The sequence below is a fragment of the Poromitra crassiceps genome (genome assembly GCF_964638095.1).
Source record: "Poromitra crassiceps genome assembly, chromosome: 1".
Taxonomy (NCBI): Eukaryota; Metazoa; Chordata; class Actinopteri; order Beryciformes; family Melamphaidae; genus Poromitra; species Poromitra crassiceps.
In genome coordinates, this window is record NC_139623.1 from 22,723,104 (window position 1) to 22,735,325 (window position 12,222).

Consider the following 12,222-nt stretch of genomic DNA (forward strand, 5'->3'; position numbering starts at 1 on the left):
ACAAGCGCGCCTGTAACCTCAAGGACACACTAGTGCGTGCGGACAACTATCGTCCTACTCCCAACTTCCTTGATAGTTTACCAGGAGGTAACTTTCCATGTCGCTATTGCCTACAATGTAATACCATGATCAAAAATGACTTTTTTGGACACCCACATACCGGCAAGAAATACACCATTAAACATAGGATTTCTTGCAAAACCAAATATGTGGTATATTTACTTAAATGTCCATGTGGCCTTGTGTATATTGGCAAAACGAAAAGGGAGCTGAGAATAAGGATAGCAGAACACAAGAGCACAATTAGAAACCATGATGAGAAATCCTCAGTTGCGAGACACTTCACAGCAGCTCATCACAATGTGTGTTCTTTACAATTTCAGGGTATCGAGGTGGTCCAGCCCCTCAAAAGAGGTGGTGATCGAGACAGAGTCCTATTACAGAGAGAGGCAGCCTGGATTCATTATCTACAAACAGAGAGCCCTAGGGGTCTAAATGAGGAACTGCAGCTAGGCTGCTTTCTATAGATTCGCTATTACATAATGAGCCTACTGTTTTTTGTTTTTTGATTTCTTTATATCATTCTCTATATCATTCCTTCTTTATATAATTCCTTTTGATCAAAATTATTATCTTCTTTATTATCTTGTTCATTATTGATTTTTCACCTTTTTTCACAGATGGTTTGAGGTTATTTGGTTTATTCCCTGTTATTTGTTACATGTGTTTTGTGTACTGATCAGCTTTCAGCCACACCCCCCCTTTCAGTCTATCATTCATTATATTCATTATATTTGTCCAAGAGTTATTTCCATACTGTTTTCTTTTATAAATGACTAGTGAGGTCTCTAGACCATATTTCAAGCAGAAGGCCATTCGTGCATAATCTAATCCGATCACCCCTGACGTCAGTCAAGTTCTAGTATGACGTGGTCAGTCAAAGTCTTAGTATGACGTCCGTAATGACGTCAGATATGATGTCAGTTAATTCTCATATATATAGCAAGGGTTCTACGTCACCTCTCTCTCTCTGGCCGATCATAACAGCAGCTAGCTTCACGGCAGTCCATCTCCCCTGAAGCCGTCCTCCGAAGCGTTGTTTTGCACCATATCTGGAGACCGAATCAGCACCCTCAAACCTGCTCTACCCGTGGAAATTCCCCGCAGATATTCCCCGCAGATCTCTCAACGCTTCCCACTCCATTCCTGGCATGTTGAGTTCCGAGCCAGAGCAGTCCATGGACAGCGACGACAGCTTAGCCAACGAGACCCTGTTCTGGATCGGCCACGGCGCGTACTTGCCTTCCGAGACGTCTGACGAAGACGTTGGCGAAGCGGCCGGACCACAGGCCGCCAACGCAGCCACGATGAAAAGGCCCGGCGCGCGCCACTGCGACGGCCCGTGGAAGGAGAGCAGAAGACGAAGCGGCGCGTGCGCCTGGATGCCCAAGAACGCGTGTGAGCGTGCCGGAGGGGGAGGCCGCTCGGCGTGGACGTGCGAGAGGCCGCGGACGAAGATCAGCAGAGGCAGCCGCCCCGAGAGCGGGGAGACGCCGGGGAAATGCAGGCCGCGGGGCCGCCGCGAGACGCCATGTCCTTCCTGGTCGCACTGACCTCCAGGCCGCCGCCCCGGAAGCGGAAACGGCCCAATTCGTAGCTCCGCCGAGCCGACAGGGGTCATCAAGAGCCATTCTGCTGTCCCTGCTAGATGCTAGCAGATCAGTAGATGCTCGTCTGAGGGCCCTGGAAACCCCCCCCCCCATTCCCCCCACGTTCGCCGCAGCCCAGCTGGCGCAGCAGCCGATCCTGCCCCCGCCCGTGCAGCAAGCCGACGTGCTCCCCACCACCACCCAACCCGCCCAGATGAACACCCTGGCGTCCGCCACGCCCGCCATCCCATTTGGTATGCCTTTTGTTTCTCCCTGCGCCAATGTTTCCCCCAGGCTGAGGTCCCAGATTTTGCAGGGCAGAGACATTAATTTAGTTAGCATACTCCTGCCATCCCCCGAGTGTAAAAGGAAGGCTACGGGTGACCCAGATGCCCCTGTCTATTTAAAGTCGTCCGACCCCCGCCTGCCCAAAGACCTTTCCTTATGTGACTTCCTGAACACGTTTGGCGTTTACCGCGACGTGATTTGCGAAGTGTACCCAGAGCGCCGCCATGAGCTAGACAAATATCTAGCGCTAATAGGGGACCTCTACTCCAACCACGGTAAACTATTCTACCAATATCATAAAGCATTTTCCGCTAAAGCCGCCCTGATGATCACTCAGACTAATACGCGGCTTAACTGGTCCATCATGGACATGCAGATCTTCACGTCGCTGGTTAGCGGGCGGCCGGCGAACACCTGCTACTCGTGCGGCGAACCGGGGCACTCTGCACAATTCTGCCCAAAGGCGGCCTTTCAGTCCGGCGCCGCCCCCACCCCCGCCCCCTCCTGGGCGCCTGACACCAGCGGGTCCTCCCAGGTGCATGCCCATTCCCCCGACTCCCTTTGCAGATATTTCAATGAAAACGTGTGCACATATCCCAAATGTAATTTCCTGCACGCATGTAGCACCTGCGGGGACGCCCACCCCCGCTCCCGCTGCCCGCAAAGGACCCGCCCCCCACCAAACAAGAAATATTGATTTACATTGCTTTGAAAACACCACATGTACTGTAGGTGTCCCTTGTGTTTGATTAAATAAAGCGAGTTGATTGACAATTTACCTGGTCTGTGATCCGATCATCCTATCATTAAACGCCCACTAATAACAATAGTAATAACACAACTAAGAGGGGAAAAAAAAAAAAAAAAAAAACCCATACATGTTAACTCATTGAGTGCCAAGGACGGACATGTTCGTCATTTCAAATAGTAATGTAGAGTGCCAAGGACGGACATGTTCGTCAATTGCGTTTTTTGACGGTGGGGCGTCGATCAAAGCCTTCTGCCTCTGATGTACAAATATTATAGCTATTGGATGTGTCTAACCTATTTTACAGAACCCTTAGGTGGCGACAGTGCTCTCCACATAACAGAAAGGCAAGGAAAAAACAAAGAAGAAGTCGTTATGGAAACGGAAATCGCATCGCATCCGTATGCATCGATATGCTGAAGCACGTTACTGCAGCTGTGCCTGCAGCAGCCAATCTGCTCCCACAATTGAGCCGGACAGCACATCCGCACATCCACACCGTGGAGTTGTTATTATTCTCAACTGGAAGCATCGTTGCCGGTGACAAACACACGCGGAACGCTGTAAAAAAGCAGGATGTCGAGCACCCTTCACTGTGCGCACAGCAAACTCAGCAGAGAGCCACCACAGACAGGAGGAGGAGTGTGCAGTTGAGGCGAGGCGAGGCGGGGCGGGGCGGGGCGGGGCGGGGGGGGGGGGGCACGCAGAGCAGCGCGCAACACCCAGACAGACCCAGGCAGCAGGACAGGATTGACAAACGCAAGCCAGAATATCCGATGCCCACCAGCAGCAAATCAAGACCAGCAAGAAGCTGCAACCAGCAGCGCACGCAGGGGCCAGCGCTGCTGGTTGTAGCTAAAAAATATTATTCTGCCAAACAGAATTCCCTGGCCTTCACTGTTTTATTGAAGGAAATTATTTTTGAGGTGTGACTACATTAGAAAAGATTAGCTTCAGAGTCAGTGATGTGCTTGAAATGTTTAATTTCACAAAAGGCCAATTATCTCAGCTTCTAGAAAAAAATTGCTGTTTTTGGATGAATCAAGCTATCTTCTCCGGCTCATAACTAAAGAACGGAAAATGGGATCAATAAACTTTTTTTTGCAGATGATAGAATAGAGTCTCATCGTTCTTTGTGCGTGTTCAGTGTTTACATAGTAATATCACACAGTATTCTGTGGGCCTCGAGAAATCACTGAAAACGCTCTGAAACTCTGGCACTGGGAGCATCCGTTCTCCAAAAGTGGCTGGCACTCAATGAGTTAAAAGCCGACAACCTCTGGGGGGAAGATCCGGATCCGGATTCGGATTCCGGACCCCTCATCGTACAATTCGGTTCAACACTAAGTCACCGAGGCCAAGCCGGGAACCCCTAAGCCACTAAGTCACCAACCCCTAAGTCATCCCCTAAGCCACCAAGTCACCAACCCCTAAGTCATCCCCTAAGCCACTAAGTCACCAACCCCTAAGTCATCCCCTAAGCCACTAAGTCACCAACCCTAAGTCATCCAAGTCCAGCGCCAAGTCGGGAAGTCACTAAGTCACCGAGGCCAAGTTGGGAACCCCTAAGCCACTAAGTCACCAACCCCTAAGCCATCCCCTAAGCCACCAAGTCACCAACCCCTAAGTCATCCCCTAAGCCACTAAGTCACCAACCCCTAAGTCACCCCCTAAGCCACTAAGTCTCCAACCCCTAAGTCATCCCCTAAGCCACTAAGTCACCAACCCCTAAGTCATCCCCTAAGCCACTAAGTCACCAACCCCTAAGGGAACCCCTAAGCCACTAAGTCACCAACCCCTAAGCCATCCCCTAAGCCACCAAGTCACCAACCCCTAAGTCATCCCCTAAGCCACTAAGTCACCAACCCCTAAGTCACCCCTAAGCCACTAAGTCACCAACCCCTAAGTCATCCTAACTCCTGGAAACAATCTACTCCCCATGGCTCGCTACATCAGGCTCAGGCCTCAGACTGGCCCCAGCACCAAGTTGGGAAGCCACTAAGTCACCCAGGCCAAGTTGGGAACCCCGTCACCAACCCCTAAGTCTTCCAAGTCCAGCGCCAAGTCGGGATATCACTAAGTCACCCAGGCCAAGTCGGGAACCCCTAAGTCACTAAGTCACCAACCCCTAAGTCATCCAAGTCCAGCGCCCAGTCGGGAAATCACTAAGTCACCCAGGCCAAGGTGGGAACCCCTAAGTCACTAAGTCACCAACCCCTAAGTCATCCAGCACCTCAAGCGGACGCTCCAGCTGGTCTTCATCAGCTCTCCAGCTACACCCACCCGGAGCAGGCGGCCATACCGTGGCCCAAAGAACCCTCCTTCCTCAATCGGCGAGCATGGCAACAAACAGTGTCCCGGGCTCCGTGCCAAAATGTCTCGTTGGTGGTGGCTCCCCGAAAAGCACAGCGCCTAGTAGGCGCGGTAAATCTCCCGGATCATTTTTGGGGGAGAGAGAGAGTCGAGAGAGAGAGTCAGGGTCAGTCAGAAGGCCAAGTCGTGCGGGGCGCAAGGCCCGACCGGGGGGGAGAGAGAGAGTCGAGAGAGAGAGTCAGGGTCAGTCAGAAGGCCAAGTCGTGCGGCGCGCAAGGCCCGACCGAGCTGGGAAGCGCCAGCCGCAATGCAAGTAGGGGGGTCAAGATCGAAGGCCCGACCGAGTTGGGAAGCGCCAGCCGCAAGTAGCCATAAGTTGTTAAAAAGGTTGAAGGCCAGAAAAGTACAACCAATTACTAATGTACCAAGATCGAAGGCCCGACCGAGTTGGGAGCGCCAGCCGCAAATAGCTGTAAGTCGCTAAAAGGTCGAAGGCCAGAAAAGTACAACCAACTACCGGTGCCCGCAGATCTCAATTAACCTCCGGTAATCAGATCTTCCTTTTGGGGGATCTCCTAGCCTACGCAGATGCCCTCCTCTTGCCTCAAGAGCAGCGCCACTGGCTAATGGAGTCATGCGCCAAAGTATTTGCCATGCATGCCGATTGCTAAATAAAGTTTGTTAAATCCTACCAACTGGCCTCTCATGATTGAAGTGAGGTCTCTAGACCATATTTCAAGCAGAAGGCCATTCGTGCATAATCTAATCCGATCACCCCTGACGTCAGTCAAGTTCTAGTATGATGTGGTCAGTCAAAGTCTTAGTATGACGTCCGTAATGACGTCAGATATGACGTCAGTTAATTCTCATATATATAGCAAGGGTTCTACGTCACCTCTCTCTCTCTGGCCGATCATAACAGCAGCTAGCTTCACGGCAGTCCATCTCCCCTGAAGCCGTCCTCCGAAGCGTTGTTTTGCCCCACCCACCTCCCCAGTCCGCCACCAACGAGTCGTGACTCCTGATCCCCCACGGGGGGGGGGGGATCTCCTAGCCTACGCAGATGCCCTCCTCTTGCCTCAAGAGCAGCGCCACTGGCTAATGGAGTCATGCGCCTAGCCTACGCAGATGCCCTCCTCTTGCCTCAAGAGCAGCGCCACTGGCTAATGGAGTCATGCGCCAAAGTATTTGCCATGGATGCCGATTGCTAAATAAAGTTTGTTAAATCCTACCAACTGGCCTCTCATGATTGAATTATAGCCCACTTGTATTGTACAAAGACAAACTATATTTCTTTTTCATATTGATGAATTTCTTTAGACTGAAGCCTGATAATCTATGCATGTCTATAAAGATGATTGGCCTGCCACCTAACACGGCTGATCTCCATTCTCCATTAGTCCCCTCCTGTGAGTGATTGGCTGTGATCAGTGTCTACCCCTGTATATAATGTTTGTCCATTGTCATATTGTCATGCTGACGAAGCCTTCTAGGCGAAACGTTCATCACCTTGCTTGCCCACAATAAATAAGATATTTTTTCTTAAACCGTGTGTGCCGGGACATCTGTCACCTACTAGTATCCTCCGACCCAGGCACCCGTATACTTTTTATATATCTTTATGGGAGTCGTGCTTGCTAAGTGTTTTTCCAGTCATTATAAGCAACCTGGAGCTTTTGGATGCTAGCCTGCTTAAACTTGACCCACAGGGGGGCAGTATAAAGAGGAGTACAGTAGGCTCTAAACAGGTTTACCTTTACATCATCTGAGCAAAAATAAAACTTCTTCCTCACTCAGCATGTTAGCTTGAGCATACAGTACACGCCTCTGTCTGTACATGTCATCATCATTAGGGATGTCGACGGTTAACCGTTAACCGGTTAACCGCCGAGAACGTCTTTGGTCGGTTAAGCATGTCGGTTAAACGGTCAATTTCCATGTTAATTTGCATATAACAGTGTTGCCAATGTGGCGATTCCCCCCCCCCTCCTTCGTGGTCAGCAATGTAACATAAGTATATTAAACGATGGGGCAAGTATTAATCAAGCTAGATTTGGAAATAAACACATGGTTCATGTTGATTTTATCTACCCGATGTCTGATCAAACGCATTCCGCAGCGAAGCACACACACAGCTGAACACCTGCTGCAGCCACAGAGTCACTGTGAAGTGAGCGCACTGACTGCCCCGCCCCTCTGCTGCTCATGTCTGAGCCTATGGTCTGAGCACACAGCTCAGATGTGCTCTGTGACCATTTCAGAATGATGAACACACCCAGCGAAACAATCAGCTCATACATGTTCTATAGTTTTGTTAACTCCGTGTGTGCTGTCATTAGCCTACTTTTTCTACGGCCGGGACACACATCTTGCATGTGCGTGTGCGTGGCGTGCTTGCTGCGGCTGGCAACTCTCTCCCTCCCTTCGCAGTGCATGTTCATCATGCACACGCATGCATACGCTCGCACTCAATGATGAAAGAGTAGTTTTTACCGTGTTACAAAAATGACATGAAGCGGTCGAATTGACGATTGAAAAGTATCAATTAACGTTAACGTTACTGTCTGACTGTGCGGCACTCGTTTTTATAATGTTGTGGAGCCCTGCCAGAGAGCACAGCCCTCGCCGTGTGTGTGAAGAGAGAGAGCGAACGGGTGAGACAGAAGCAAACTATTTTTTGCAGATCTCAAAAGCAGGTAAACCACTGTGGGATTAATGAGACTATTGCTAAAAGAGAAGATACTGTAGTGATGCTGCGCACTTTTTCAGTGCGCCCTGCAGCCTGGGCTGTCGTCCGCTCAAACACTACTTCACGGGGCGGCTGCATGTCAATTGACGTGCCCTTAATATGCAATGCGAGCAGTATAGCCTATCGGAGGAATGTTTTTGTTTAGATGGCTGGAGGGTTCAACTTGTCTTCTCGTTTTGTTAATGTGTTTTTTTCTGCTTGTAGATGTAAAAATAAACGCTTTCTACTGAAAACAAAATCAAGCATTTGGTAGCCTAATGGTTTAATGGTGCACAGACAGTAAAATAGCGCATTTTAATCCTCTCGGTTAACCGACAGTTGTCGGCTAATGAGTGTCGGTTGTCGGTCAAGAAAAATTATGATTTTCGACATCCCTAATCATCATCACTCATTTGATCAGTTATAATATGACCCAAATATTTAGTTCTACAGCAAACTGCCAGCACCTGCCCAGACAGATAAAAAGAAGGAAAGGAAAGATCCTTATCGCCTCTTGTTCTGCAGATCATAGTGACACTCTTTTTAGCATTATATTTCACATCAAAATTACCTCCATGAGTAGCTGAAAAGGCACTGTTCAATTTTAAAGACGAGCTGAACCCAAACGAACCCAAGTAGCACGAGGGTCGGAGACGTTTCAGAGTCTGAAAACAAATCTCGTCTGAGATGACAGGTTTGAGAGGCGGGCCATAATAACGTGTCGATGATTTGATTTGACAATTCTGGGGACTGGATTTGTTGTTGGATTCAGCGTGTTGTGGCGCTACGCGAGTGAGAGCTGCAGACAACCAGGCAGCCAGCTGCCTTCATGTGGAGCGGAGCGGAGAATCCGAGGCATGAGTGCAGGCTGCCGGCCTGGGATCTCCGAGGGGCCGGGGTAAGTTAACGTTATCCTGGAATCCGATTTTAACGAGCCAGTTAGTTACATGTATTTGCACTCTTAGACATTATGGTTTGCTTTATTTTGTATGTTACATACAATTGGCCAAGTTATTAGTTAGTTTATGGGCTATAAATTCTGCCAGGTTACAGGCACTAGGCAGCCATTTTCTCTTTCATTTAGAGGAGAAAATTCTCCTGAAATGAAGATTGATTGATTGACAGCTGCCATGTTGTGATATGATTGGTTGAAATGGGGTAGAAATTTGATAGTAATATGTGACGTCAGCAAACTGTAGATTACTGATATGAATGAAATCTTGAAAAATGAACTTTTGATGTGGAAAAAGTGTGAAAAACGAAATAAATTTGATTTTTGTGCATTTTTGGCATACATTATTAAATAGGTGCACTGAATACACACACTCACACACCGAAACATCAACAAACGGGACCACCCGAAAATGTGACTACACTTTACCAAGATAGACTCAGACAACACTGGTTGCAACATTTGTGATGTGAATTGCAAAGCTGGCCAGGGAAACACCTCAAACTTGAGGGAGCATGGTCAAACACAAGATATATTTAGCTAAATGCTGAAGACTGTAACGTCTTAGATAGGCTGAGGGTGAATGAAGCAGATAGCAGATTTTATTTTTTGGGGTTAAAGATAAAACATTTTTTTAATGAACATTAGGGCAAATATAATACGAAAAGCCAAAGGGTTAAGCTCTCAAATGCTTTTTATTTTATGTTTCTATGTGCTACAGAGCCTGAGATATGAAGGCTTTAGTGAATACCGACCGCTCTCTCTGAGAAGTTTGGATTATAATTTTTTTACAACTGTAATTTTTTTTGTTATTAGAGTGTGTAAAGTACCGAAAATGGTACTGTTTTGGGTACCGTACCGAATTCCAGGTACCGGTATCGTACCGGTATCGGTTCAAATGTGAACGGTACCCATCCCTACTGAATACCCAGGTATTTGGAGGGGGGGGGCATTTTTGCATTCAGCTCGACTTAAAAGTTAAACTGCAGCTTTGGTATTTTAGCTCAAAACCAAAGAGCAGCATGTTCGGTCTAAGTTTCAAGACTTTGAAGTTCTCCCAGATGAACACACTTTTTCTGAGGTCTTGTTGAGTCCCCCCTACTTCAGGCACCTTATTTCCAGACTAGTACATTTGTTCGATAACTATAACAGGGCCTCCACAGAGGATTAGAGAGGCATGGCAAGACAAACTTGGTGTTGATCTGTCTCAGATTATATGGGACAGGAGTTTGTCTATGGTCCAATCTTGCTCAGTTAACAGCAGACACCAGCTGATCCAATTCAAAGTTACTTACCGTCTTCACTATTCCAAATCGAAATTGCACAAGATTTACCAATCTGTCTCACCACTATGTGATAGGTGCCAGGTGTCAGAGGGTACACTGTCACACGCTTTTTGGCTTTGCCCTTTAATATCCAGATTCTGGGACAAAGTTTTCGACTGGTATTCTAAGGCCTATAGAGTAACTCTTGAGCCGGATGCAGAACTTGCTATTTTTGGCTCCTCCCTAGTAGGGGGAGCCAATGGGGAGCAGTAGGGAGTCCCTACTGCTCCCCATGGCTGTGCAGCAGTCCCTGACACAGGGGATGATTGTCGCTAAAATACTTATTTTGAAAGACTGGAAGTCCCCCTCTCCACCCTCCTTTCAGCTGTGGCTGACAGACATGGTCTCAGTAGTGCGTATGGAAAGACTCAGGTCTCTGAGGACTAACTCAATCAGGAAGTTCTCGATTATGTGGGACCCGTTTCTGGACTACCTGGGTGAGGTCAGAAATTAGTAACTCTCATGGACTCCCGGTGCGAGATTTTAGGTATTGCGTCTCTTGTAAACCGACTTTTTTTGTACATTTTAGTAGACTGGTAGCAGCATGTTGTAATGTTTTTTTGTTTGTTTGCTTTTTGTCGCTTTTTTTACCTTTTCCTTCTTTCCGTTTGAATCTGTTTGTTTACTTGTTTTACGGGGTGGGAGAAAATGGTTTCTTTTTAGATCAAGCACTCACACTGTCAATGTCGCCGTTACACCATATTCCTACATGCAGTTTATTTGAAGACTATTTGTTATGGGTTCTGTCCCATCTGTTCACTGCTGTTTTGTTCTGTTTTTGCTTGGGTGTGTACACCCAATTGTTAATGGCACTGAACCGATGTCTGAAAATGAAACAATAAAAAAACTATATACAAAAACAAAACAAAAAAGCATCATGTTCTCCAGCGCTGCCTCTGCACAAATCTTCCCCCAGCGGTGGCCTCGACTTCTTTCGCTTTTCTTGGAATATTGAATCTGCTAAATGTGCTAATGAAGACGAAGTGCGAGTAAGATACGATCAAATGTTGTCGGCAGGAATAGTGGGGCGGCATACCTCAATATATGAGACCAATCGTTCATTTTGTGATAAAAGCACCAAATTTTGCAGATGTGTTCAGATATATATTCTGAACAAAACTGGATATTGGGACATCGCAAATTTGCCCCCTGGTGGCCGTGGCAGACATTTTTCAAAATATCCACCATCGATTTGTCAATATTTCCTATCCCATTGGACCCACATGCAATACCAGACATAATATAGATTCTAGTAAGCCTGAGAACCGAGTAAAAATAGTAATTCAAAATTATATGGACTTTTACAAAGTAATTTGTCATTTCATTATATTATGTGTGTACATTATAGGCCTTTAGAACACGGCTCTCTTGAATACTCGATTCTGATTGGTCAATCAACAAGATTCACCGGTCATTATTTCTCGACAACCGACCGCTGCTCTGCCACACCTGGATTAATCAGTTGATAAGAGCATTTTGTCTGCAGACACTACTAATTAGGCCAACCAGTTGCAGCTGTGGTGTCTTGTGTGCCAATTACGAATGAAACCGATTTGTCGTTGAAAACGCTATTAAAAAATCTATTTGAATAATTATTTTTGTCAGATTACTGAAATAATTTAGTTGTAGGCCGTGTTCTAAGCGGGATAATGTATAGTGAGCCGGTGATTACTGGAAATAATGACCTTCAGGTGAATGATTAAGCCCTCCGCTGCGCGTCGGGCTCAATCATTCACCTGTCGGTCATTATTTCGCCAGTAATCACCGGCTCACAATACATTATCCCTTACATTAGTGTGGCTATTGTTCATTTTGTGATAAAAGTGCCAAATTTGGCACAGGAATAGCTTAATATATGTAGAAGACATCTGGATATTGGGGCATTGCAGATTGGCATTTCTATGACCATTTTCCAAAATGGCCACCAGCCGTAGCTCAACAGATGAGACCAATCGTTCATTTTGTGATAGAAAGCACCAAATTTTGCAGATATGTTCATAGATATATTCTGAACAAAACTGGATATTGGGGCATCGCAAATCTGCCCACTGGTGGCCGTGGTATGCATTTTTCAAAATGGCGACCAGCGGTTTGTCAACATTTCCTATCCCATTGGACCCACATATCAATCAATCAACTTTTTATTTCAGACTCAGGTTGGTCCATAAGAAACACAGTACATAACAAACAATACAGAGAACATAAAAAAGCATAATAAG

The 12,222-nt window shown here is 47.0% G+C and overlaps 1 protein-coding gene across 1 annotated transcript in view; it reads right to left on the reverse strand.

The window, feature by feature from the left end:
• The window catches only part of gemin5 (gem (nuclear organelle) associated protein 5), a 127,742-nt gene that overhangs the window by 77,884 nt on the left and 37,636 nt on the right, over positions 1-12,222 (reverse strand). The gene's annotated exons all lie outside the window — the stretch shown is intronic.